Genomic DNA, 27392 nt, shown 5'->3' with positions numbered 1-27392 from the left:
CTTCAAGTGCGAGGCGCAGCGCGGGCCAGCGATCAGGACCAAAGATAAGGGCCGCACTCGGACTGAAAAGCGCGGCGGCTGCAGAAGCTCAAGGTGCGAGAGCCACGGTGCACAGCGCGGGCTATCGATCACGGCGAAGATAAGGGCCGCACTCGGGGGCTGAAGGGAGACGGCGTCGGGGGACGGGTGAAGACCGCCAAGCGCGGGAAAACCGCCATTTTGTGGGCGGAGGACGACGGCAAGTGCGGGAAGCCGCCATCTTTGATAACAAGTAAACAAAATAAAATCTGAGAAATTGCAAATCTACAATGCCTAAACACGGGAATATTAGCACCTTTGATAGTGACCTCGAAGATTGGGCCATATATGTTGAAAGAGTAAAACATTATTGTAAGGCCAATAAAATTCGTGACCAAGATAAAGCTCTAACATTATTAAATTTAATGGGTGCGAAGACATACGGGCAATTGAAACACCTGTTATCACCAGATGAACCGGCGGATAAGACGTTCGATGAGATTGTTACTGTCCTGAAAGATCATCTAAACCCCACGCCACTGATGCTAGCGGAACGATTTAAATTTTACGCAAGAAGGCAGCTACAGCATGAAAGCAATGCTGAATATTTGCTGGAATTGCGTAAATTAGCGAAATATTGCCAGTTTGGAACGAGACTGACAGATGCACTACGAGACAAATTTGTGTGTGGTTTATTTAAACAGGATACACAAAAGCGACTGCTCGAGGAGAATGAGCTGACGCTTGAGAAGGCAGTCACTATGGCAGCAGAACACGAAGCCGCAGCGAGAGGCACGGCAGTAATGCAGCTACGGTCACCGGAGCTCAGTGCACACAAATTGGGTGTGAGTTCTGGCAAATGTTATCGTTGTGGAAAGACAACGCATGATCAGAACCAGTGTTGGTTTAAAAACCAAGAATGTCGAACTTGTGATAGGCTTGGACATATGGCTAGAGTATGCAGGTCAGGGAAGAAGACCAGCAACAAGAAGTCACCGCAAGGAAAATACGCAAAGGTACACAAGGTGACTGAACAGGAGTCCGATTCAGACGCTAGCAGTAATGAACTGGCTAGCTTAAGCTGTAATGAACTGGCTAGCTTAAGAGTACTCAACGCTGGTAAGGGTGCAGACCTCCAGACAATTTGGGTCACTCTTCAGATAGAAGGAGTCCAAGTAAAACTGGAATTGGACACTGGATCGGCATTGACGGTCATAAATAAGAAAGATTACGGAAAGTTATTCCAACATATTCCCCTACAGGATACGGGGATTATATTGAAAACATACACGGGGCAAAGAGTGTACCCCATCGGGAAAATAGAGGTTGCAGTGGTCCACAAGGGCGAAGACAGTCAAATAATGGACTTATATGTGATATCTGAAGGAGGTTCTCCACTACTAGGACGGGAGTGGATTAGGAAAATGAATATGGACTGGCATTTCCTACAAACAATAACGAGTGAGAACTCGGTGAAGATAGTCGGCCCAGACTCTGGAACGGATGATGGTAAGCCCAACTCAGGTGCAAAAGACAAAGTTTCAGCACAGAATTCCACTGAGCTACAACAACATAGTTGAACTGTGGATTCTGAGTCTGGCAAGTCTACTGGTGTGCCCATTTCTGAGGGACACCGGGCTCGAACTCAACTCCATTTCAAACTACAACAGCAATTAGAACAAATGCTTCGCCGTTTTGAGCAAGAGTTGAATGCAACGAAAGAGTTCTTTGATATAGAGTTGGAGAATCTGGAAAGACAACAGAAGCAGCTGATGGAGAAAATGGAGCAGGAGCACACAAAACGTCTGATGTCAGAGGAGTTAACGGTCAGCCAACTCCTGCATATGCTGAAGGACAGGACTCTGAAATGGGAAAAACTTGAACACGAACTTCAATATTCAAACGAAAGGGGTTCGGAGCTCTCAAAGGTTATTGGAAGAGCTGAGGTGGCAACACAGACTGAGATGACTGCAACAGAGCAGCCCTTGGATGCCAAAAGTACGCTGACTCACGTCAACGTAGAACAACAGACCGCTGAAACAGGTGCTCCGGTAGAGGGATTGAATAGTCCGATCAATCAATCTCCAAAAGAAGTTGAAGTAGTAAAATCTCAAATGAGGTCATTAGTAAAAGACTTGCTGAAAGCCCAGAAAAAGCTGGATGAAGAGGTACGCATGAAGAAGTCTCTTCAGGAAAGATGTCTGGACTTGGAACAAAAGCTGGCTAACGCCCAGCTGGGTATGGAGGAAATAGAAGACCCTCTCGCTGGCCTAGATCAGGACGACACCGAATATTACTATGTCCTGTCCTGCCCAACTTGTAACTTCGACTCCCACCATACAGAAATCATGGAGGAGCACCGAAAGTCTACGGAACATCGGGAGAAGGTGGCTCTACTACGGAAAAAGGAGGAAGAGAAGGAGGAACTGCGCATGCAGCTGGCAGCTGACAGTGGAGCCCAGAGAGTCTCCAAGAAGCAGAAAAGGAAAAGTCGAAACAGAAGATGACCCATCTGAACCATTATTACCTCTACCAGATCACACACGTGGTCCCTCCGAACGGAGCCAATTCAGTTCGGAAGTTCAAACTGTTAAATCCATGGAAGGACTATTGAATGAGTCACTCCAGCAACGTGAACCGACTACACCACAGAGATTGAATCTGTGAACTGTTATCCGCAGAGACTGAGGCCTAGATTTTCAGTATAGACAGTTTTGGGGCGCTAACCTTAGCGCCCGCCCGAAGTTAGCGCCCGCCCCAAAGTAGCGCCCCGTTGCCGGAAATTCAGTGGCTTCGCCCTAAGAGGTTGGTGGAGCGCTAAAAGAGGCGTTCCACTACTATCTTTAGGCGCTAAGCCGGCGGTGCAGAGCGCTGCACACGGCAGACACTCTGGTGCCAGTGAGCTCTTAAAGGGGAAGGGGGCATGTGTTTATTTGCAAAGGCAGAGTCTGGGGGGGGAAAGACGAAGAAAGACGAGGAGGAGGAGGAGGAGGAGGAGGAGGAGGAGGAGGAGGAGGAGGAGGAGGTGGTGGTGGTGGTGGTGTCCGGAAACATAAATACACCATTCACAACACACTGGTTCCTTCCATTATAGTGCAGGAGGAGGGCCCTTTAATTTGCGCTCCCCAGGGTGTGTTGCGTTCCATTTTACAAACGCACTGGTCGCCAGCCGCACAATCGGGCGGTCCGACTGAAGTTTGGATTCGGGGCGGCCAAAGGGCGTTGCACGAGGATGTGACGTCATTTTCTGCGCGCGCATCCGGGCGGCCGCTAATCTTTGCGCCGGCGCTAACGGGCAACTTAATTTGGGGCGGGGCGCAAACTGCGCTGCGCCCAGGCGCTACACGCATAGCGCCCGAAAATCACTTCTCTTAAGGCGCTAACTGCTGGCGCAAGCAACTGAAAATCTAGCCCCTTATCTATGATCTGTTTTGACATGAAGTTATCTATGTATCTATGTTATTCTGTTATGTAAACCTGAAGTTATATATGTATATATGTTATTACGTTATGTTAAATGGGGAGATGACTGTAAAGCTAGGAAGGGAGGAATGTTGTGTATGTAATATGTGTGCTACTTTGAACCTATGGACAGGACTGCACTACTTGTAGGGCATAGTGATACGCAGTACCACTCCTGGCCATAGGGATATAAATAGTGCTGTGGGTACTGATCTCCCCTCAGTTCCCGCCTGTGGGCATGAAGTAAAGACCTACATATAGTCCCTACCTCCAACCAGTAAAGACCTGTTTGAGTTATACGTTTAAGTCTTTGTGTTAATTGTTCAATACAATACACATACTTAACAGTATGGATCTGACACAGACATTTAGAAATGCATTTGAAATGTAGTTTTTCAATAAACCGTGGCTATTAATATAAACAGGAGGCTCTGAATAGAAGAACTGTTCTTTGCAAACAAGGGTTTGTTCATCTTGGGTGGTAATGTGCATGATATTCAATTACTTAGCCCAATAGAGTCTAATACCGGGAGGGGCATCACATACGGTACAGAACACAAATATCTACCCATAGATAATGGGGGCTTTCTGAGCAACCCACTTAAATAAGTTATCAGCTATTTATGCCATATATATGTCAAACTGTTTATTTTAAGCCAAATATAATTATTGTCCTCGTTTGACAACAAGAAAACTGTTTGTTGGCCTCCACCCTGAGCCGACTAATTTAAAATGCCTTAGCACTTGTATCCGGTCCGAATCCATGTTAACAGTGGATATTTAAGCTTTGGGAAAGGTGGCGTATGGAAACATAGAATTGAAAACTCCTTAAACATATTGACAACCCATATAAAAACCATTTCTCAATTTAACTATTCCCTGTTTGGGGCTTGATGTGCGACACAATATTACTATTGTCTCCAGTTTTTTGTTTATAACAATATTGTTTTAATCAATCAAAAGATGGATCACAATCTATAACTAAGTGGAAATAATTATCTCCTTGTTTATGAAACGGGATTAAACAACCAGTAAGAAAGAAAATGATATTCACCATCACCCCCTGGCTGAGAATCTGAAGAACGGGTGGCCTGAAGCCCGGCGCCCTTTCATCCCACTGCCGAATCTCCCCTACAGCGTTGTGTCTCTGGCGACACTATTGGGAATAATTTCTAGGAGTAATCCGCTGATCTCCTGTGGTAACTTCAACCCTTTAAATCCTTTCTCCCAGATATCAAGGTCTTCTATCCAAGTTTTGGTGGAACATCGGGAGAAGGCCCGCAAAATTTCTATTCCTGATACTCTATTACTACAATACAAATAAAACTTGGTGTAGATTGTAGTCTTATCCGCCTGGGCTTTACTCATCGCCTGGCTATGTGGGTAGAATTTGGTCTTGGGCCTTTCCACTATCGCATGTGACGCCTGTTATATGCCTCCCTTGATAATCAGTTCTGTTGAAGTCAGTGGAACAGAACATCGGGCGGGGAGGGAGAGGCAGACATGATACCGCCGTTTTCACCCTAGAAAGGGAAATTTGGCAGCTATTATCACGGGTAGTAACAGAATCCACTGGACTTTTACCATTGACTGTCATGGACCAGGATATGCTCTTTTGTTATGGAAGGGATAACTTCCGGAGTATTTTCTTTCTGTGCCTAGCAGGTGATGCAGAATGTCCCGCACATATATCCCATAGTTACTGGAGGAATCACCAGGTACAGCAACTTGGCATTAGAATTACAACACCACATCATTAGTTGGACTCGCTTTAGTATCGCTTGACTCACATAAAATGTATAGTCACAGCAATATTTTACTCCAGCTGAATGCAGGACCGGATTTTGCTCCAAATTTCAACCGTTCGTTAGATTTGCAATTGCTCATAGATTTCCTGTGGGTTTTGCACTTGAAGTTCCTATCAGCCAATAATCAATAAAGCGCAGCGGCCTCCACATGGCATCTGGTACTTGTGTGAACAGGGCGAGCAACTGTGTATCTTACCACCAATCAGACTGAAGAAACATTTCTGAGAGCAGTGCAATGTCTGAAGCAGAATTAAAGGATAGCATTCAATGTCAAACCAGGTACAGAAGCGAAACAAGGAAAGGGAAACAAAGATTGGATTAAGAGAGAAAGAGAGAGAGAGAGAGCGTTAAAGAATCAGAAATAAAAAGTTAAAATATATTTACTCTCCAGCAATATTTAACAGCTGAATAAATGATGCTCCACACTTTTAAATGTAACTTTCCGTGCCAGAGACGTTGTTTGACAGTAATTAGGACTTACTACAACTTTAAAGGGGCACTTACACTGTAATGGACAAGCTGTGCCTGTTCCTGGCGAGTTTAGTCCGTATCTATTGGGCAAGTGCAGTAACTTCACGCAGTTCAATGCATTTGGATGGTAATTCAGCCTGCGAGATAATGTTTTCGGGAAGCTCTTGGAGGAGTACTGCATCTCTGACAGAAACTTCAGGATTTCTGGATTTAACTGCGCATGTGCGGTCCCCAGAGCTGCTGTCCAATTTGCACATAAATAACGGTGATCGCTATTAGCCTCATTATTTTTTACAACAAAATCCAGCTCAATTTAATATATCACACAGTCTCAGTATCACACCTGCAGGAATGCACTATAAGCGCAAATCTTAAGTCTACTTGCCAGCAGCCATCAACACATAGCGGCCATTTATTTATCAAGTATATACAGCAACGTCACGCCATTCAATGTATTTGAAAGGCGAGTCTCCAGGCGAGCTATTATAATTGTGCAGTCGTTAGAGGAGCGGAGCACCATGGACAGCAACTTCCTTATTTCCACGCTTAACGGCGCACGTGTGGTCACTTGAATTTTCTGTCCGGCTTCACTGTAATACGATGATTGTTGCTAGCATCACCGTTATTTCTACTGCAAAATCGTGTCCAAGAGGAATATGGCAGAAACTTGGAGCATTTTGGTTTATTTCTTTGATGGCAGTAATCAATGCTCGCAAAACAAGCACATCAAAACAAACAGATGAAATTATTGGCCCCAGCTAATCAAAATCTGCCCACATATCCATTTTGGCACCTGCTCTAATCTTGCTGAAATGCGCCGATATATTGCCAACTCCACATCTGTTACAACCTCCAGATCTGCCACTAGATCCTTTTTCACTGCACCTTATCGACTTTCAATGTACACTGGAATCTGGAAGTGAACAGGGACGAGAGGTCGGAGATGAATCAGCAGCATTACTTAAAGTGACAGGTGGTTAAATGATTCATTTGTCTGATGTTACAATTTGTATTTCGCTGTTACAATATTGCTGTTACAATATCATGATCGGATCCTGTGCAGCCACTGTTGCTGGTGACCTATTAAAACGTGTCTTATAACTCCTTATATCGAGCGCCACCTCGCCGATATGTTTATCGTTTAAATTAAAAGTCCGATCCATACCTCCGTCTCTCTGCTGTGAGGTGTGGTTTTCCCGACATAGCGCCAAGATGCAGAACAGGCCTTTGGTGCTCTGGTCTGAGTGTTTTGAAAGGAGGAAATGAGCAAGGGGCCATGGCACTCTAAACCAATAATTCTACACAGAGCCCTGCTCCAATGTACAATACCCCAGAGCTCCAGAGTGATAGAGGTGGATTACTAGAGGCTGACCCCGCTTGTAAATTTGGATCTATGGTAAATAATGGAGAAAGGAGCAGCTCCAATACGTGTGGACAAAAGGAGAGGACATTTATGTCCCTCATCTGCCCCATTGTCCCAACACGCACACACAGACCCACTTGCTCATATCAATAAATACATTTAACTTAGGGGAAGATCTCCTTTTAGCAGCTGCTATTTGTATTTTCTTGTATACACCACCTTCCTCAACACCAACTCCCTCAATAGCACCTCCCTCATCACGACCTTTCACGGCTCCACCTCACACGGCTTTACTTGTCAAGGCTCAAACTCGCACAGCACCACCTCCCTCAACACCGCATCACCCAACATCACCTCACACAGCACCACCTCCCTCATCACCACATCCCCCAACATCACCTCACACAGCACCACATCCTCATCACCACATCCCCCAACATCACCTCACACAGCACCACCTCCCTGATCACCACATCCCCCAACATCACCTCACACAGCACCACCTCCTTCATCACTACATCCACCTACATCACCTCACACAGCAGCAGCTCCCTCATGACCGCATCCACCTACATCACTTCACAAAGCAACACCTCCCTCACCATCACCTCTTTCACCTTCACCTCCCTCACCATCACCTCATACGTAAATACCCTGCTCACCACCACCTCAGACAGCACCAACTCCATCACCACCACCACACGCGTCAAGAACTCACAAGCCTCAACTCAACCAACACCACATCCCTCACCAGCAACTCCCACATCAACAGCATACATGGCACCACCAGCAGCCTCACCATCACTTTCCTCAAAACCACCTCACATGGTGCGACCTCCCCTTAAGCCTTTAGTTGATCAGGAGCTGGGTTTCTCCATCTCTTGCTGGTCAACGCATGTGTGCATCTCCGGTTTCCTTTCCATTCCAGTTTGCTTTCTTCTTCTTAATCCTTCGGTCCTTCAGCCCTGACCAAGATGGGTAGAGATCGGTTGTGTGCGGTAGATATGTCTGAGTTAGAGCGCATTTGCCTTTAAGTCAGCAGGTATTGTGTTCAAGTTCCACTCCAGAGGCTTGAGCACAAACTCTAAGCTATCACTCCAGTGCAATACAGAAGGAGTCCTGTACTGATGGAGTGGCAGTACACGCAGAGCGCTGCACTGATGGAGGGCCAGTGCTGAGTGAGTGCTGCACCATCAGACGGGCGGTAATGAGGAAGTGCTGCACTGTCAGAGAGGCAGTAATGAGGGAGTGCTGCACTGTCGAAGAGGCAGTACTGAGGGAGAGCTGTACTGTCGGAATGGCAGTGCTGAAGGAGCACTTCACTGTCAGAGGGGCAGTACTGAGGGAGTGCTGAACTGTCGGAATGGCAGTAATGAGGGACTTCTGCACTGTCGGAGAGGCAGTACTGAGGGAGTGCTGCACTTTTGTAATGGCAGTATTGAGCATGTGCTGCGCTGCCGGAGGGGCAGTAGTGAGGGAGCGTTGCACTATCGGAGGGAGGTCCTGATTGAGCACTGCACTGTCAGAGGGTCAGTACTGAGGGAGCGCTGAACTGTCGGGTGGCACTTCTGGGGGAGGGCTGCACTGTCGAAGGGGCAGTGCTGAGAGTGTGCTGCACTGTCGGAGGGCAGTACTAAGGGAATGCCGCACGGTCGGAGCAGCAGTACCGAGGAGCGCAGCAATGTAGGGGGCTACTACTAAGGGAGAGCGGCACTATCGAGGGCAGTACTGAGGGAGCGCTGCACAGTCGGAGGCGCAGAACCGAGACAATGTTGCACCGTTGAAGGAGCAGTATAAAGGGAGCGCTGTGCTGTCAGAGGGGCAGTGCTGAGAGTGTGCTGCACTGTTGGCGTGTCGTAATGAGGAAGCACTGCACAATCGGGGGCAGTACTGAGAGAGTGCTGCACTGGTGGATGGGCATTACTGAGGGAGTGCTGCACTGTCAGAGGTGCCGACTTTTGGAGGAGACGTGTGAGAAAGGGGGAAATCGTCATTTCACCGTCTCCCTACCAACCAACTAACTGGACTAAATGAAACAAGTATTATCTTCAGTTGCTTCATCAATGACTTTTTTCCAAAATAAGGTAGGAAATGGGGATGTTCGCTGATGACTGCACAGTGTTTTGCACCATTCACAACTCCTCAGATAATGAAGCACTCCATGCCCGCATGCAAAATGTCCTGGACGATGTGCAGGCTTGGGCTGAGAAGTGGCAGGTAACTTTCATGCCACAGAACTGCCAGGCAATGGCTATCTCCAACAAGGGAGAGTCTAACACCTCTCCTTGACATTCAATGGCATTACTGTCGCCGAACCTCCACTATGTAAATCCTGGGGGTCACCATTAACCAGAAACTTAACTGGACCAGCCACATAAATATTGTGGCATCAAGAGTAGGTCAAAGGCTAGGTATTCTGCGGCCAGTGTCTCACCTCCTGACTCCCCAAAGCATTTCCACCATCTACAAGGCACAAGTAAGGAGTTTTTTGGAATACTCTTCACTTGCCTGGCTGAGTGCAGCTCCAACAACACGACACCATCCATGACAAAGCAACCCGCTTGATTGGCACCCACCCACCACCTTAAACATTCACTGCCTCCACCACCGGTGTACCGTGGCTTCAGTGTATACCATCAACAAGATGCACTGCAGCAACTCGCCAAGTCTTCTTCAGCAGCACCTCCCGAACCCGCGACTTCTTCCAGCTAGAAGTCCAAGAGCAGCATGTGCATGGGAAGACCATCAACTCCCAGTTCCCCTCCAAGTCACACACCATCCTGACGTAGAAGTATATTGCCAATCCTTCATTGTTGCTGGGTCAAAATCCTGGAAATCTATACCTTATAGCACTGTGGGAGTACCATCATTACACGGACTGCAGCGGTTTAAGAAGGCGGGTCATCACTAACTTTTCAAGGGCAGTTATGAATGGGCAGCGACGCCCAGGTCCCATAAGTGAATACAAGAATTGTAGGTTCTGTTAAGTCTGTGAATTATTTAGTTAATTAAGACACAGACTAATGAGTAACAATAAAAACAGGTCTTTACTGGTTGGAGGTAGGGACTATATTGAATACAAGATTACTGCACAGTGCTTATATACCGGTGTGTTCACCCCCGGTATTACGTCTACAGCAGCCTGAGAAAGTAGTACATCTCTTAAGGTGGAACAGGCTTAAGCTCTCTTAAGGTGGAACAGGTTACATACACAACACTCCTCCCTTCTTAGCTTTATAGTCATCACCCCCATTTAACATAATGTAATAACATATATACATATATAACTTCATGTTTAACGTAACATATCACAGATTCAGTCTCTGCGGAAAACAGTTCACAGATTCAATCTCTGTGGTGTAGTCGGTTCACGTTACTCATTCAATAGTCCTTTCATGGATTTAACAGCTTGAACTTCCGAACTGATTTGGCTCCGTTCGGAGGGACCACGTGTGTGATCTGGTAGAGGTGATAATGGTTCAGATGGGTCATCTTCTGTTTTTACTTTTCCTTTTCTGCTTCTTGGAGACTCTCTGGGCTCCATTGTCAGCTGCCACAGCTGCCAGCTGCATGCACAGTTCCTCCTTCTCTTCCTCCTGTTTCCGTCGTAGAGCCAGCTTCTCCCGATGTTCCGTAGACTTTTGGTGCTCCTCCAATATTTCTGCACTTTGGGAGTCGAAGTTACAAGCTGGGCAGGACAGGACATCGTAATATTCGGTGTCGTCCACCAGGTCATGGTAATATTCGGTGTCGTCCTGAGCTAGACCAGTGAGAGGGTCGTCTATTTCCTTCATACCCAGCTGGACGTTAGCCAGCTCTTGTTCCAAATCCAGACATCTTTCCTGAAGAGACTTCTTCATGTGTACCTCTGCATCCAGCTTTTTCTGGGCTTTCAGTAAGTCGTTTACTAGTGACCTCATTTGTGATTTTAATACTTCAACTTCCTTTGGAGATTGATTGATCGGACTATGCAATCCCTCTACCGGAGCAGCTGTTTCAGCGGTCTGTTGTTCTACATTGACGTGAGTCAGCGTACTTTTGGCATCCAATTGCTGCTCTGTTGCAGTCGTTTCAGTCTGTGTCGTCACATCAGCCATCTCAATGACTTTTGAGAGCTCCGAACCGTTTTCCTTTGAAGATCGCAGCTCGTGTTCAAGTTTTTCCCATTTCAGAGTCTTGTCCCTCAGCATATGAAGGAGTTGGCTGACCGTTAACTCTTCTGACACCAGATTATGGCACGCACCTTCAGAACCTGAATCAGCTTTGATTCGTTCGGCCTCCTCGCGCAGATGGTTGGTGTGCTCCTGCTCCATTTTCTCCATCAGTTGCTTCTGTTGACTTTCCAGCTTCTCCCACTCTGTAACAAAGAACTTTTTTATTTCATTCATCTCTTGCTCAAAACGGCGAATCATTTGTTCTAATTGCTGTTGTAGTTTGAAATGGAGTTGAGTTCGAGCCCAGTGTCCCTCAAAAATGTGCATAACAGTAGACTTGACAGACTCAGAATTCTCTGTTAAACTATGTTGTTGTTGCTCAGTGGAATTCTGTGCTGAAACTTTGTCTTTTGCACATGGGTTGGTCTTACCATCATCAGTTCTAGAGTCTGGGCTGATTATCTGCACCGATTTCTCACTCTTTATGGCTTTTAGCGAATGCCAGTCCATATTTATGTTTCTAAACCACTCCCGGCCTAGTAGTGGTGGACCTCCCTCCGGTAGCACATATAAGTCCATTATTTGACTTCCTTCGCCCTTGTTGGACACTGCAACCTTTATTGTCCCGATGGGGTACACTCTCTGCCCCGTGTAGGTTGTCAATATAATCTCCGTATCCTGTAGGGGAATATGTTGGAATTACCTTCTGTAATCTTTCTTATTCATGACCGACAATGCCGATCCAGTGTCCAATTCCATTTTTACTTGGACTCCTTCTATCTGAAGAGTAACCCAAATTGTCTGGAGGTCTGCACCCTTACCAACGTTGAGTACCCTTAAGCTAGCCAGTTCAATACTGTTTAAGCCAGCCAGTTCATTACTGCTAGCGTCTGAATCGGACTCCTGATCGGCCACCTTGTGTACTTTTGCGTATTTTCCTTGCGGTGACTTCTTGTTGCTGGTCTTCTTCCCTGACCTGCATACTCTAGCTATGTGTCCAAGCCCACCACAAGTTCTACATTCTTGGTTTTTAAACCAACACTGGCTCTGATCATGCGTTGTCTTTCCACAACGATAACATTTGCCAGAACTCACACCCAATTTGTGTGCACTGAGCTCCGGTGACCGTAGCTGCATTACTGCCGTGCCTCTCGCTGTGGCTTAGTGTGCTGCTGCCATAGTGACCGCCTTCTCAAGCATCAGCTCATTCTCCTCGAGCAGTCGCTTTTGTGTATCCTGTTTAAATAAACCACACACAAATTTGTCTCGTAGTGCATCTGTCAGTCCCGTTTCAAACTGGCAATATTTCGCTAATTTACACAATTCCAGCAAATATTCAGCATTGCTTTCATGCTGTAGCTGCCTTCTGTCATAAAATTTAAATCATTCCGCTAGCATCAGCAGCGTGGGGTTTAGATGATCTTTCAGGACAGTAACAATCTCATCGAACGTCTTATCCGTCGGTTCATCTGGTGATAACAGGTGTTTCAATTGCCCGTATGTCTTCGCACCCATTAAATTTAATAATGTTAGTGCTTTATCAGAATTTTATTGGCCTTACAATAATTTTTAACTCGTTCAACATATATGGCCCAATCTTCGATGTCACTATCAAAGTTGCTAATATTCCCGTGTTTAGGCATTGTAGTACTTTATCAGATTTGCAATTTCTCAGATTTTTTTTTTTTTACTGCTATCCAAGATGGCGGCTTCCCGCTCTTGCCGTCGTCCTCCGCCCACAAAATGGCGGTTTTCCCGCGCTTGGCGGTCTTCACCCGTCCCGCGACGCCGTCTCCCTTCAGCCCCGAGTGCGGCCCTTATCTCCGCCGCGATCGATGGCCCGCGCTTTTCACCGCGGCTCTCGCGCCTTCAGTGTCTGCCGACGCTGCGCCTTTCAGCCCGAGTGCGGCCCTTATCAGGGATTGCGATCGATGGCCCTTATCTCCCGATCGCGATCGCTCTTGTTCCTGCGACTCCCCAAGCCCTGCCTTTGCAGCCAACGCTGCTCGGCTTACCCACCACCAAGGTTGAAAAAGAAGCTGCAGGATGTCTTCTGTCCTCCAGTTTTCAGTCGCTGATGGAGGCTTCAGGGTCCTAATGCCTGTCGCTTCCAGTGGGGTGGTGCGGTTTGAAACCTCTCTTCAACGTCCTGTCTGTGGACGAAGCCACCGTGGAATAACTGCCACAGGGTAAGAACCTGACTCGTCGCCAGTGTTAAGTCTGTGAATTATTCAGTTAATTAAGGCACAGACTAATGAGTAACAATAAAAACAGGTCTTTACTGGTTGGAGGTAGGGACTATACTGAATACAAGATTACTGCACAGTGCTTATATACCGGTGTGTTCACCCCCGGTATTACGTCTACAGCAGCCTGAGAAAGTAGTACATCTCTTAAGGTGGAACAGGCTTAAGCTCTCTTAAGGTGGAACAGGTTACATACACAACAGGTTCAAGTTTGTATTATGTAACTGATACGCAATGCACAACGATGCTGGAATAATCCTGCTTGTCAAACTAATGTATCATGCCCCGGGAATCATAGAATCATAGAAATTCACAGCACAGAAGGAGGCCATTCGCCCCATCATGTCTGGGCTGACCGACAAAGAGCTATCCACCCTAAACCTACTTTCCAGCAATTTGTTCGTAGCCTTGTAGGCTATTGCACTTCACGTGCATATTCAAGTACTTTCTACGTGTGATGAGTGTCTCTGCCTCTACCACCCTTTAAGGCAGTGAGTTCCAGATCCCCACCACCCTCTGGGTGAAAAAAAATTCTCCTCAAACCCCCTCTAAAATTCTGACTTTTAATCTATGCCCCCTGGTTATTGAGCCTTCTGCTAAGGGAAATAGTTCCTTCCTATCTACTCTATCTATGCCCAACATAAGTTTATACACCTCAATTAGGTCAACTCTCAGCCTCCTCTGTTCCAAAGAATACAACCCCAGCCTCTCCAATCTTCCCTCATAGCTAAAATTCCCCAATCCAGGCAACATCCTCGCAAAGCTCCTCTGTACCTCTGTAGCGCAATCACATCATCCCTATAATGTGGTGAACAGAACTGCATGCAGTATTCTTGCTGAGCCCTAACTAGCGTTTTATGCAATTAAGGCATAACCTCTCCGCTCTTATATTCTATGCGTCGGCTAATAAAGGCAAGTAACTCGTATGCCTTCTTTACCATATCACCTACCTGTCCTGCTACCTTCAGATTTCTGTGACATGCACTCCAAGGTCCCTCTGTTCGTATGCACCTATCAATGTTCTACCATTTATAATGTATTCCCTTGATTTCTTAAACCAAACTCCAAATCCATTACCTCGCATTTGTCCAGATTGAATTCAATTTCACATTTTTCTGCCCACCTGACCAGTCCATTGATATATTCCTGCAGTCTGCAGCTTTTTTCTTCATTATTCACCGCACGGCAAATTTTTGTATCATATGCAAACCTCTTAATCATAACCCCTACTGACTCAGTTACATTATAAAATGGAAGAAACACAGGAGCTGGGTCTCCTTTGACTAACATTTTTAAAGTGATTCTCAGCAAACTTATTAATAAAAGCAGAGAAGATGCTGTGGGAAAGGACTGAAGGAGGTAGTGGAAGTCCGATGTTTCCTGTCTCAAAGTGAGATAATTCAGGACAGGGCCGCCACCACCTTCTTCGAGAGAGGCTGTACCTACCATCGTTATTTTAACGAGCGGATCGGGGCCCAAGGGGAAAAAACAGATGACATCAGGGGGTCATGAAATGAGGGCTTGACTAGGACAGGTGGGGTCATTAGGTAAGTGGCATCCCTGTAATTGGACAGGGGATTTCATTTCTGAGTCAATGATTGGGTGAACTGGTCTCCAAAGGCTTTGCTGGGGAGAAGAAATGTAAGAAGGGGTCTTTCAAACACATTGTTTGTAGAGGCACTCGCAAAGGAGCCTGGGAACACCCACCAGATGAGCCGAGGATGGATTCGGGTTGGTGGACGACCACAGGCGTCACACTGAACAAGCCTTGAGGCCAAGCCTGACAGAGGCTGACCCGTGGAGATTGCGTCTTCTACCCAGTGCATAACGCATAATATAAACCTTAATTGTGCCTTCTGTAGCTACTGCTAAGATGCTGTAATCTATTGAGTCTCACTTACACTGAAGAATATATAATCACTGTCACCAATACAAGTCAATTCGAAACATTTGGAACTTAGGAATGAAGGGGTTAATTGGCAAAGACCCATAACCTCTACAGTCGTTAAACAGAGGCCCCATCTGCCCTCTCAGGTGGATATATAAGATCCCATGGCAAGATTTCGAAAAGGAGCAGGGGAGCGCTCCATGCTGTTCGGACCAATATTTATCCCTCACCCACAATTACTATAAACATAACATTTGTTCCTTATCACATTGCGGTGCGCAAGTTGATAGCTGTGTATCCTACATTGCAAGTGTGACTACCCTTCAAACATACTTTATTTGTTTAAATCGCTTTGTGGTGTCATGATGTCACGAAAGGCGCTATACCAGTGCAATTTACTTCTTCAATGCATTCCGAGGCCCGATGGGATATTTCAGAAGTCCTACCTCCCTATTTGGACACTCACATTTCATTGATCCCATTCCTTTATTTGATTGAAAAGCTTTTCCATCGCCACCACTACTGCACTGCGAAACCTGCCCCGCATGTAGTTAGGTTAATTAGTAGAACGGGAAGAAGAGATTAGCATCTGGTTGATGCTGTTCCCCCCTCACTCCCCCATAGCCATTCTGGTCTGAACTAAGAGAAAGATCCTGGCTAAAGATCGACAGGCAGAGCAGCAGAGTAAGAGAGACAGAACTGATTAGATAAGCACAGAAAGAAAGTGATGCATATAAAGCGAGACAGCAGAAACACAGAAACAGAGGAAACGAGAGAGATGGTCAGAAAAAGGGATAGAGAGCCATAAGTAGATGGACAGCTATTGCTCCAGAATTGCAAAAAATATGCTGTAGCAAGTGCGGTCTCCCCAAATGTGATTGCCATGGCAACAGCAGATCAACTGGTGCTGATAGTTGATGCAATATTATATGGTATGGTGACCCCCAGGATGTTGATGGTGGGGGATTTGGCGATGGTAATTCCATTGAATGTCAAGCAGAGGTGATTAGACTCTCGCTTGTCAGAGATAAATATTGCCTGGCACTTCTGTGGTGCGAATGTTATGTGCCACTTATCAGCCAAAGCGTAAACCTCGACCAGGTCATGTTGCATGCGCACATGGACTGTTTCATTACCTGAGGGCATGTGAATGGCGTTGAACAATGTGCAGTCATCAGCGAACATCCTTTTTTCTGACTTTATGATGGAGGGAAGGTCATTGATGAAGCAGCTGAAGATGTTTGGGCGAAGGACACTGCCCTGAATAACTTCTACAGCGATGTCCTGGATCTGTGATGATTTCATTTCAACCACCACAACCAGCTTCGTTTTTGCTAGGTATGACCCCAGTCAATGGAGAGTTTTCACCTTACTTCCCATTGATTTCAATTTTACCAGGGTTCCTTGATGTCACACTAGGTCAAATGCTGCCTTGTTGTTAAGGGCAGTTACACTCATCTCACGTATGGAATTCAGCGCCTATGTCCATGTTTGGACCAAGGCTGTAATGAGGTCGTGAGCCGAGTGGTCATGGCAGAACCCAAACTGGGCATCAGTGCCCAGGTAATTGGTGAATAAGTGCCGCTTGATAGCACTGTCGATGACACCTTCCATTACTTTGCTGATGATTGAGCAAAGATTGAAAGGGCGGTAATTGGCCGGGTTGAATTTGGACATACCTTGGCTGTTTTCCACATTGTTTGATACATGACAGTGTTGTAGCTGTCCTGGAAGAGCTTGGCTAGTTGCACGACAAGTTCTGGAGCACAATCCTTCAGCATAATAGCCGGGATGTTGTCAGGGCCCATGGCATTTGTTGTATCCAGTGGAATTAACCGTCTCTGGATATCACGTTGAGTGAATCGAATTGGCTGAAGATTGCCTTCTGTGATGGTGGGTTCCTCAGGAGGAGGCCGATATGAATCAATGACTCGGCTCTTCTGGCTGGAGATGGTTACAAATGCTTCTGCCTTGTCTTTTGCACTCACATGCTGGCATCCACCATCATCGAGGGTGGGGATATTTATGGTGATTCCTCCTTCTGTTAGTTGTTTAATGGTCCACCACCGTTCACGATTGTGTGTGGCAGGACTGCAGACCTTTGATCTGATTCTTTGATTGTGGGATCGCTTAAAGCTGTCTCGCATGCTGCTTTCACTTAATAGCATGCATGTAGTCCTGTGTTGCTGCTTGCCAGGTTGGAACATCATTATTAGTTATGCCTGGTGCTGTGAGAAAGAGGTGTTCCATTTCATGGGAAACTGTCACCAGTTCTGTGAGAGTTAGGAACTGTATGATTGAGATGGGCCCCAGATGAACCGGCGGGGACCGGGTTACCAGCAGAAAGAAAGAATAGGGTGGTCACAAGGGCTTTAAACAAGTAAATGGGTGGAGGAGAGGGCTCACTTTGAAAAGTAGTATAAATATTAATCCTGAAACAAACGAAGAGAAGAGAGTAGATTAACAGTTAAAAATTTTGCTTTTGGCACTACGGATAAAGGGAAAATTAAATGGTGTAATTTAATTAAAATAGGAGAGAGAAATAAGCAATGTGAGAAAATCAACAGTAGAGCAGAAGGACAGGTTAGGTTGTGTGGCCTAAATCAATATCCTTTACACAAAAACAGGAAGTATAAGAAACAAATTGAACGAATTGTAGGCACAATTTTATGTTAGATTGTACAGCATGGTAGCCACTTCTGAGCCACGGTGCCAAGACGGTCAGGACTGGGAATTGAGCATAATTATATCATTATAATGGGTCAGATTTTGTGGTCGGTGGCGTACCGATGGAGTACACCTTCGTACGCCGCATTTGCGAGGGCAGCATAATGGCCCACAGATCCCAGGGATGCAGCATATGCAGAAGCGTACGTGGAAACACGTGGGCCTTGTGCTCTGATCTTCAAGCAAAATTAGATTTTAGATCTTTCAAAATCAAATCTCGTAATTAAATTGCAATGAATTTACAGATTGGAATTTAATTCGGAATTAGTTTCATTCCACCAACTTCATTGCATCTTAGTTCTGCTAGTAAAACAATTAAATTGCTGGTAATAATTATCAACATCATTAACACTCCAAACAAGAAAAGAGTTGGTTTGATACAGATACGGCAGTGTGTAAGAACAGAGGAGTAGATTATACTTTGTGAATGTTTAGTTAATGAAGTTGAGATATGAATGGGGTTGGCGATCTATGGTTCAAATCAAATACCTCAAACGGAACACTCAGATCGGAAAAAATTACACAGTCCGATTTCCGAGATTGAAATATTAATACATGCCTGAGGTATCCCCTTACAGGGTCTGTTTGCATCAGACATATATTTTTCGTAAGTAATTGCTGGGCAGTTGGTGGGCATTTACCGAAACTCTGTGTCAGCAATTAGGATTTCCAAGGTGGTGTTGCAATTGACAGATCGCAAGTTGAGTATTTAGCGCATGTGCAAGAGCATGCAGAAATCACCAACTTGCGGTCCATTTCAAAGGTGGTGTGACAACGTACTCACACAGTGGGCTATCATAGCCACCATAAATTCTTGCCAATAATTATGAGGTCCACAGGAAGGATAGGGAAACAGGTAGTGGCAGGTGAGTGGTGGGTGAGCAGCCTTAGTGATTAAGGATGTAATTAATTCAGTGATAACAGAGGGGTATCGAAAGGGAAGCAGGCAGTGGAGGCTTTATGGGTAGAATTAAGAAATAGAAAAAGGAGTTAAGGCTATCGTGGGAACTGTGTATATGTCACCTGATAACAGCTGTGAAATGGCAGAATGCATAACTACAGAGATTAGACAAGTATGTAGTAAAGACAGACTGGTTTTAATGCAGGAATTTAACTTTCATATATATTGGGACTATCTGAAGTGCCCGGCGGTGCCAAGGGTCTTTTGAGGGCATGTTGTTGTTGGAAGAGAGAGAGAGAGCGACTGGGGGGAAGAGAGAGAGCGACTGGGGGAAGAGAGAGAGCGACTGGGGGGAAGAGAGAGAGCGACTGGGGGGAAGAGAGAGAGCGACTGGGGGGAAGGGGGAGGCGGGGGAGTAAAGGAGGAAAGGGGGAGGAAATGGGGAGGGGAGGGAGGGAGGAAAGGGGGAGTGGGTAGGAAAGGGGGAGGGGTGGGGGGAGGGGAGGAGGGGAGTAAAGGGGGTGGGGGAGGGGATGGGGAAGAAAGGGGAGGGGGAGGAAAGGGGGGGAAGAAAGGGGGAGGAGGGAGGAAAGGGGGAGGGGGGAGGAAAGAGGGGGGAGGAAAGGAGAGGGGAGGAAAGGGGGAGGGGAAGGGAGGGGGAGGAAAGGGGGAGGTGGATGAAGGGGAAGGGGAAGAAGGGGGAGGGGGAAGAAGGGGGAGGGGGAAGAAGTGGCAGGGGGAAGAAGGGGGAGGGGGGAAGAAGTGGGAGGGGGGAATAAAGGGGAGGGGGGAAGAGGGGGGGAGAATGGGGGAAGGGGGGGAATAAGGGGGAGGGGGAAGAAGTGGTGGGGGAAGAAGGGGGAGAGGGGGGAGGGGGAGAGGGGGGAGGGTGAAGAAGGGGGAGTGTGGAGGGGGAGAGGGGGGAGGGGGAAGAAGGGGGGAAGAAGGGGTGGGGGGAGGGGAGAAGAAGGGGAGGGGGAGGGGAGAAGAAGAGGGAGGGGGAGGGGGTTGGGAGAGGAGGAGGGGGGAGGGGAGAGGGGGAGGGGGAGGGGGAAGAAGGGGGGAGGTGGAAGAAGGGGAGGGGGAAGAAGGGGGAAGGGGGAAGAAGGGGGAGTGGTGGAAAAAGGGGGAGGGGGAGGGGAAGAAGGGGGAGGGGGAGGCGGGAAGAAGGGGGAGGGGAGGGGGAAGAAGGGGGAGAGGGAGGGGGGAAGAAGGGGGAGGGGAAGAAGGGGGAAGGGGAGGGGGAGGGGGTATAAGGGGAAGGGGAGGGGGAGGGGGATAAGGTTTGGGGCGAGGGAGTGGGGAAGGGGGGGAAGGGGAGGAAGGGGAGGGGGGGAGAAGGGGGAGAGGGGAGTGGGAGGGGGAAGAAGAGGGTGGGGGGATGTGGAAGAAGGTGGAGGGGGAGAAGTGGGAGGGGGGAGGGGGAAGAAGGGGAAGGGGAGGGGGAGGGGGTAGAAGGGGGGGAGGGGGAAGAAGGGGGAAGGGAAGAACGGGGAGGGGGAGGGGGAAGAAGGTGGAGGGGGAAGAAGGGGAGGGAGGAGGGGGGAAGAAGGGGGAGGGGGAAGAAGGGGGAGGGGGGAAATAGTGGGAGGGGGAAGCAGGGGGAAGTGGGGAAGCAGGGGGAAGAGGAGGGGGAAGCAGGGGGTGGGGGAGGGGGGAAGAAGGGGGAAGGGGGAGGGGGGAAGAAGGGGGAGGGGGAAGAAGGGGGAAGGGGGAGGGGAGAAGAAGGGGGAGGGGGAAGAAGGGGGAGGGGGCAAGAAGGAGGAGGGGGAAGAAGGGGGAGGGGAAGAAGGGTAGGGGGAGGGGGAAGAAGGGGGAGGGGGAGGGGAATAAGGTGGAGGGGGAAGAAGGGGGAGAGGTGGAAGAAGGGGGAGGGGAGGGGGAGGGGGAGGGGGGAGTGGGGAAGAAGCAAGAGAAGGGGGGAAGAAGGGGGAGGAGGGGGAGGGGGGAGGGGGGAAGAAGGGGGATGTGGAAGAAGGGGGAGGGGGGAAGAGGGGGGACGGGGGGGAGGGGAGCGCCCCATCAGTCCGAGCCCCGCTCTCCACCTCCCCGAGCCCCGCCCCGCCCCCGATCTCCCGAGCCCCGCCCCGATCTCACGAGCCCCGACCCCTGATCTCCCGAGCCCCGCCCCTGATCTCCCGAGCCCCGCCCCCCCGATCTTCTCCCGAGACCCGCCCCCCACCTGAGCCGGCTTCAAGAGCAGAGCGGCAGACGCCGCTGCGCAACCTACCGCGTGAGTCCCGGCCGGACTCATGTCGCGCGTGCTGAGTCCTGACCCACCAGCCTTTACTAAGATGGCGGCGGTGGTGATGCTCAGCTCAGGCCCGCCCCCTCCAGCCTTCACAAAGATGGCGGCGATCGCGAACTGCTTGTTGAGCGTGATGGGAGGTGCCTAGCTCGGGCGTGGCTGGGCAACAGAGGCGCAGGCTTACAGGCCTGGAAAAACGGTGAAAGGTAGGAAAATTCTAGATGTTAGAGAAAAGAGTTAAAAGGTAATTAACTTTTTTTTATAAACAATTTGTGTTTTAAAAGCAACTTTTTTTTTGCTGGAAATGTAGATTTGAAAAGAAACACGTAGAAAGTGTGAAAAAGAAATGAACAGTTTGGAATCAAGATGGCGGCCACTCACCTCGGTTCAGAATGATAAGGCCCGCCCACACACGCACCGATTGCTCAACCGTCAGGTCACTGAACTGTACGATTGGTCAATCATCACATCACTCAACTGTAGGATGGCCCGCTCACACACACAATGAACCCGCCCCCACTCTATGCAATTGAGCGGAATTTTGAATGATTTTTTGATACCGTCGGCACAATTTTTGTCCGACAGTCGGCACAATTTTTGTCCAAGCAAAACGTACATATGCCTACAAGAGTCCCCTAATGATGAGCTTTCTTTTGATATAACATCTGTGTAGGTACGCTCTATAACTATTGATTGTATGGCCGGACAGAGAGACAGACAGACAGAGAGACAGACAGAGAGACAGACAGAGAGACATATACTTTTACATATATAGATACGCAGACTAGCTCATGTCAGAATGGTAAGGAACTTCCTGAGTGCATTCACAATAGTATTCTGCTACAAAATGTCCTATAACCAATAAGGGGGAAGGCCTTATTAGATTGAATAATCAGATTTAATTAACAGCCTAACGATGCATGAACATTCATTTAAATGTGGTCAGAATATGATCGAGTTAAACGTTGTGTTTGAAAGGAAGAAACGCGAAATAGTGACAGGAATTCTAGATTTAGGTAAGGCCAAGGTCAACGGGATGAGGCAGAGACTATCCAAAGTAAATAGGGCAAATCTGTTAATATGGAAATCGACAGAAGAACAGCTGTAGGTGTCCAAAAATAATTTAACGTTATAAGGAAACAATTTATAATCCTAGGGAGCAAATCTGAACTGGCCAAAAATAAAAAACGCCCTTGGCGACAGAAGAGGTACAGTACAACATAAAACTAAAAGAAAAAGCAACAAAATACGAACTGGTCCTGGCGAATGGGAAAGATACAAGAACAACAAAAGGAGGCAAAATATGTCGTAAGATCTACAAAAAGGGAGTAAGGAAAGATACTTGCAATGGATATCAAAATCAATACAAATTTATTTAACATTTATATTAGGAAAATATGGTGTTCAGAAGCAATGTGTATCTGTTGAAAAAATGATAATGTTGATAATGTAAATGAAAATAAGGAAATATTGGACATGATGTAAAAATATATTTAGTCGGTATTTACAGTCGAGGCAGAGGACAGCATCCCAGGCATCCCATGGAAACTAATATTGAATTAGAATTAGGGAGTCACCAAAATTAATGTAAGCAACATATCAGTAATGAAGGAATTAATGGCACTAAATAGTAACAAATCCCCCGGACCAGATGATTTATATCCCAGGAATTTAAAGGATGTTGGTGAAAACATTGCAAATGCTCCAACTACAGTCTCCAAAATTCTCTCGATTCTTGAACCTTTCCTTTAGAATAGAAAAATGCACGTGTCATGCCACTGTTTAAGATTGATGAGAGAGGGTAACCAGGGAATTATAGGCCAGTTAGCCTAACATCTGTTGTAGTTCAAGCCAAGCCATGCAGTATTGCCACTTAAGGTAATAAAGGTAGAGATTGCGAACACGTTTGTGCCTTCATGGAAAATGCTTGAAAATTAAGTACAAGTGGAGCAGCCTTGACCCATTTCGGTTGTAATTTAATTGACATCATTTATAGGCATTTATTTGCATTAATCATACCTATGACATTAACTGTATCATGACCTTTGTGCGAGTACTGAATACTGGTGAGGAGGATGGCTTCTCTGTGGAATACAGCCAAAGACAAGTCAACTGCAATGGGGTGGCTCAGTTGTACGGTAGCAGAAGAAAGATCGGGGAAACAATACCGATAGAAGATTCAATAGTCAGGGAAACAGACAGGCATTTCTGCGGCCGCAGAACTGTCTCCAGGATGGTATGTTGTCTCCTTGATGCCAGCATCAAGGATGTCACTGAGCGGCTGCAGAACTTTGTGAGGGAGGAGTTTGAACAGCCAGAGGTCGTTGTCCATATCGGTATCCACGACAAAGTTAGAAAGAGAGATGAGGTCCTGCAGACAAATTTTATGGAGCTTGGAAAGAGATTAAAAAGCAGGGCATCAAAGGAAGTAATTCCCGGACTACTTCTTGTGCCACGAGCGAGTGACTATAGAAATTGGAAGGTAGTGCAGATAACTGCATGGCTGGAGAGATGGTGCAGCAGCGAGGGCTTCAGATTCCTGGGATATTGGGATGGGTCCCGAGGGAGGTGGGATCGTACAAGCCGGATGGGTTGCACCTTAAAATAGCTAGCACCAATGTCGTCGTGGGGGGAGGGTTTGCTAGTGCTTTTGGGAGTTATTAAACTAATTTGGATGGGGGATGGGCAGCAGGATGTAGCATTAGAAAGGAATAACAAGGATTTGGAGCGAAAACTAGTGCAAGAGTAAGAATTAACGCCGTATTTGGTGGGGTCAGACTAAGAGAGAATACAAGAAGGTCTGAGATATGTTTACAGTGCATGCGTGTAAACACACGAAGCGTGATAAATAAGTTTGGTGAGCTGCAGGTGCAAATAGCCACATGGGAATATGATGTCATGGCAATAATGGTGACCTGGCTCAAAAAGGAACATGATTGGGTTTTAAATACTCCTAGATATAAAGTGCCCAGGAAAGTTAGGGAAGGATAGAAATGCGGTGAGGCGGCTGTATTGAATAAGGAGAATGTTACAGTGCTGGAGAGAGAGGATGTCCTGGTAGGGTTAAGGACAGAATCGATTTGGTTACAGTTAAGAAGCAATAGAGGGTCATTACACTCCTCGGTGTATTCTATAGGCCACCAACTAGTGGGAAGGATACAGAGGAGTAAATTTGCAGGGAAAATACACAGAGGTGCAAGGACTATACAGTAGCGATAATGGGGGAATACAACTATCCTAATATAAACTGGGAGAGTAATAGTGTAAATGGCAAAAAGGTGGGAAATTTCCTGAATTGTGTTCAGGAGAACTTTATTGATCATTATATTTCCGGCCTAATGGCTAAAGAGGCATTTTGTGATCTGGTTCTGGAGACTGAGGTGGGAAAAGTGGAGCAAGTGTCAGTAGGGGAACAACTGGGAAAAAGTCATCAGCGAATCATAAGGTTTGGACCAGCTATGGAAAATGACACGGAGCAATCTAGAGTAAAAATACTTAATTGGAGGAAGGCGAATATCAGTGGGTTCAGAACGGATCTGGCCTGGGTAAATTTGAATCAACGATCAGCAGGCAAAATTGTAATTGCATTTAAAGAGGAGATGGTTTGTGTTCATTCGAGGTACATTCCCATAAGGGGGAAATGTAGGCAACCAAATTCTGAGCTCCCTGGGTGCCGAAAGAGATAGAGAGTTTGATGAAGCGGAAAAGGGGGCGTATGACAGGTGTCAGGTTGAGACAACACGTGTAAACCAAGCTGAATATAGAAAGTTCAGAGAGGAAGTTAAAAAGGATGTAAGAGTGTCAAAGAGAGAATACGGGAATAGACTGGCAGCTAACATAAAAGGGAATCCAAAAGACTTATTTAGCCATATAAATAGTAAATGGGCAGTAATGGGGGGATGGGGCCGGTTAGGAACCAAAAATGAGACATTTGCATGGAGGCAGAGGGCATGGCTGAGGCACTAAATGAGTGTTTTTTAGCTGTATTTATGAAGGAAGAAGATGCTGCCGAAGCCATAGTGAAAGAGGAGTTGGTTGCGATATAGGATGGGATAAAAATTGATAACGAGTAGGTTCTAGGATGGCTGGCTGTACTTAACCTAGAAAAGTCACCAGGTCCAGATGGGATGCTGAGGGACTTAAAGGTATAAATTGCGGAGCTACTGGCCATAATATTCCAATCCTCCTTAGATACGGGGGTGATGCCAGGGAGCTGGAGAATTGGATATGTTAAACCCTTGTTCAAGAAAGTGTGTAAGGGTAAACCCAGCAACAATAGGCCAGTCAGTTCAACCTTGGTGATGGGGAATCTTTAGAAACAATAATCCAGGACAAAATTAACAGTCATTGGGCAAGTGTGGATTAATTAAGGAAATCCAGCTCGGATTTGTTAAAGGCAAATCGTGTTTAGCTAACTTGATCGAGTTTTTTGATGAGGTAACAGAAATGTTTGGTGAGGGGAATGCTGTTGATGTGGTGTGCATGGACTTCCAAAAGGCGTTTGTAATACTGCCACCTGATCGGCTTGCAAGCACGGTAGAATCTCATGGAATAAAAGGGAGAGTGGCAGCATGGATATGAAATTGTCAGAGTGACAGGAAACATTAATTAGAGATGAACAGTTGTTTTCCGTCTGGAGGAAGGTATACACTTGTGTTCCACAGTGGTCGTTACGAGGACGACTGCATTTCCTGATATATGTTAACAATTGTTCTTAGGTGTAACAGGATACTATTTCAAAATTTTCTGAAGACACAAAGCTTGGAAATATAGCAAACAGTGAGGAGGATAGATATAGACTTCAAGAGGACACAGGCAGACTAGTGGAAAGGGCGGACACGTGGCAGATGAAATTTAATGCATAAAAGTGCAAAGTGCTAAATTTTGGAAGAAAGAATGAGGAGAGGCATATATAAACTAAAGGCTACAATTCAAAAGGCGTGCTTGAACAGACGGACCTGTGCATATATGTGCAGGAATCTTCGAAAGTGGCAGGGCAAGTTTTGAAAGCGATTAAGTACAGAATAAGGGATCCTGGGCTTCATAAATAGAGGCAAAGAGAACAAAAGCAAGGAAGTTATGAATAACATTCATAAAACACTGGTTCGGCTTCAACTGGAGAATTGTGTCCAATTCTGGGCACCGCACTCTAAGAACGATATGAAAACCGTAGAGAAGGGGCAGAAAAAATTATTAGGATGGTTCCAGGGATGTGGGACTTCAGTTACGTGGATAGACTGGAGGAACTGGGGATGTTCTCCTTAGAACAGAGAAGGTTGAGAGGAGATTCGATAGAGGTGTTCAAAAACATGAGGGGGTCTAGACAGAGTAAATAGAGAGAAACATTTCCCATTGGTGGAAATGTCGAGATCCAGAGGAGATAGATTTAAGGTGATTGGCAGAAGAACCAAAGGCGACATGAGTTAAAACATTTTTACATGGTGAGTGGTTAGGATTTCAAATGCACTTGTTGAAAGGGTAGTGGAGGCAGATTTAACCGTGGCTTTCAAAATTAAATTGGATAATTACCTGAAGAATAAACATGTAGAGCTATGGTGAAAGGGCGGGGAGTGGGACTAGCTGAAGTGCTCGTGCAGAGAGCTGGCCCAGGCTTGACAGGCCGAATGGTCTCCTTGTGTGCTGTAACCACTCTATGACGCTATGATACTAATCTAGTGTAATGTTACATTAATTTGATTGCAGCACGTTTCATCAATCCGCAGGTACGATTACCAATAATAAAAACACAGGAAGTTAAATATAAATAAATTTTGAATTTTGGAGATCTAAAAAGTTGCAGAGCTTTTTTCCCTCTGTAATTGAGGGAACTGCGTTTAATTAAGATCTGGGGGAATAATAACTGCAATTACTTTATTAAATTAATAACTTAAACTTGCTTAATAATATAAATAAAATCAGTTTAGATAGAGATGGCAGTGCAGGTGGTGTGTTGCAACTGCAGCATCTGGGTGTTAGTGGAGATCAATGAGATCCGGAGCAACCATATCTGTGGTAAGTGCTTGCATTTCGAGGAACTTTGGCTCAGAGATCTTGAGCTGGAGTTCGAGCAGCAGAAATTGCGATGCATCAGGGAAGGACAGCGTTA

The sequence above is a fragment of the Somniosus microcephalus genome, unplaced genomic scaffold (assembly GCF_052327205.1).
Source record: "Somniosus microcephalus isolate GS21.2 unplaced genomic scaffold, FLI_Smic_1.0 unresolved_chr1, whole genome shotgun sequence".
NCBI lineage: Eukaryota > Metazoa > Chordata > Chondrichthyes > Squaliformes > Somniosidae > Somniosus > Somniosus microcephalus.
Note: the sequence above shows the minus strand (reverse complement) of the source record.